The sequence below is a fragment of the Echinops telfairi genome, unplaced genomic scaffold (assembly GCF_000313985.2).
Source record: "Echinops telfairi isolate 266 unplaced genomic scaffold, ASM31398v2 ScPeMD7_2;HRSCAF=8, whole genome shotgun sequence".
Lineage (NCBI taxonomy): Eukaryota > Metazoa > Chordata > Mammalia > Afrosoricida > Tenrecidae > Echinops > Echinops telfairi.
In genome coordinates this window covers 34171360-34173265 of record NW_022103898.1, presented here as the reverse complement: position 1 = coordinate 34173265, position 1906 = coordinate 34171360, and the positions used below count along the sequence as shown (strand labels likewise).

The window sequence follows — 1906 nt, the reverse complement described above, 5'->3', positions numbered from 1 at the left end:
CTACTAAGGCTATTTGCAGGAACTTGGGAAACCCAAGTTCTTTGTTCCACATATGCGAAGGTACTTCAAAAAGTTCGTGGAAAATGGTATTCAAAGATAATAGGTACTGCCCCCAGCCCCCATGAGTGCCTTCGTATGATTACTATTTTATTATTTTTATTTTTATTATTAATCCTTTTATAGGGAGTGCATACAGATATCATAACAATCCATAATTTAATTAGGTCAAGCATAACTGCACAGTTGTTACCACAAGCAAGGAGTTCTTGAACTCCTTGATATCAGTTCCCCTTTCTCCCCTCCCTCCATCACTGTGCCCCCCAGGAGCCCTTATTGCTTATGTATATATGTATACAGAGGGGGAGAGAGAGAGTCATCTCTTACCCCACCCAATAAATCCATTCCCCTACAATTCTGTTGTTTGCCCCTCTTGCGTGGGGTTGTATAAGCACCCTTGCTATCAGCCCCCATGAGCTTCTCAAAGTCCTCTGACACTAACTCAAATGATAAAATCTCACCACTAGAAGGACAGAGCTAATACCCTTCCAGAATTTTATATTGGTGGGGAGGGTTGGCAGAAAAGCATTTACTGCAGGCTCATAACATCTGTACGCAGAAAGAAAGAAATTTAGACTATCGAATTTGCCATTGATAATGTTTTGGGACACCTCTCTTTATTTTAGGAGAAGTTGGCATTCTTGTGCTGGTTTTTATTTATTTATTTATTTATTTATTTATTGAAAAAGTTTATATTTAGCATTAGCCAGCTGGGCTCACTTTAGATGATTCCAATTTTGTTGGCAACATCTAAAGGGTCATAGTCAGGAGCCAGTCGAACATATGCCTTCTTCTTGCCGTCAGGCCTGATCAAGGTGTTGACCTTGGCTACGTCATAGTCATAGAGCTTTTTCACAGCCTGCGTGATCTAGTGTTTGTTGGCTTTGACATCCACAATGAACACAAGTGTGTTGTTATCTTCGATCTTCTTCATGGCAGACTCTGTGGTCCAGGGGAACGTGATGATGGCATAATGGTCCAGCTTATTGCTCCTGGGGGCGCTCTTCTGAGGGTTTTGGGGCTGCCTTCTTAGTCTCAAGGTCTTGGGCCACCAGAAGGTGGGTGACGTGCGGGTCTTCTTTTTTGTGTGGCTGTGGACGCCTTCCAGCACCGCCTTCTTGGCTTTTAAAGCTTTTGCTTTGGCTTCCATTTTGGGAGGGGCAGGAGCTTCCTTCTGCGCCTTCGGCGCCATCTTCCTCTTGTGCTGTTTTTTGACTCGGCAAATGCTGGCAATAGAAGATCATTTAAGTCAGCCTCTTCACTTCTATGGAGCAGGGAACTGATTGCCTCAAATATGCAACGCAGGTTAGCAACACTTAGGGTGCAAATGCGTGTCTTGTAAACTTCCTGGCTGTCTAACTAGCGAAAGATAGGCTAGATTTCCATGCTTCCTGCAGGCAACAGGGAGCCACTAACGAATTTTAAGCCAAAGGTTAATGCAACCATATCTATATTTTAGAAAGTTTCAAGTCTGTCGCAAGACTATCAGAATAGAGAATAAAAGAAAGCAACTTCCAGAGGACCAAGAGATGGTGATGAGACAGGTTAAAGAGAGGTCTAGGTCTTCAGCTTCAGGGAGTAAGACCTTTTAGATTAGGAAAATGGGATTTGAGGCAGCAACAATCAGGTCAATTTTAGTTCTGTGATTATAGAAGACCAAGGTCGTCGTCCTGTGGAGTAGATAGTTGGACATATTCATGCCCAAAGCCGGGAAGGGATGACTGGGCTGGAACTATAGTTAGATATCTATCAGTAGCATATTGTATTAGTCTAGGTACTTTGGAGAAACAAATCCACGGCGACTCATGTATAAGAGAGAGTTTTATGCAAAGAAAATGTGCATCATGAA

The 1906-nt window shown here is 42.8% G+C and overlaps 1 pseudogene; it reads right to left on the bottom strand.

Moving 5' to 3' along the window:
- Window positions 1-778: 778 nt before the first annotated feature.
- LOC105978417 lies at window positions 779-1249 on the bottom strand (annotated as a pseudogene).
- Window positions 1250-1906: the final 657 nt, after the last annotated feature.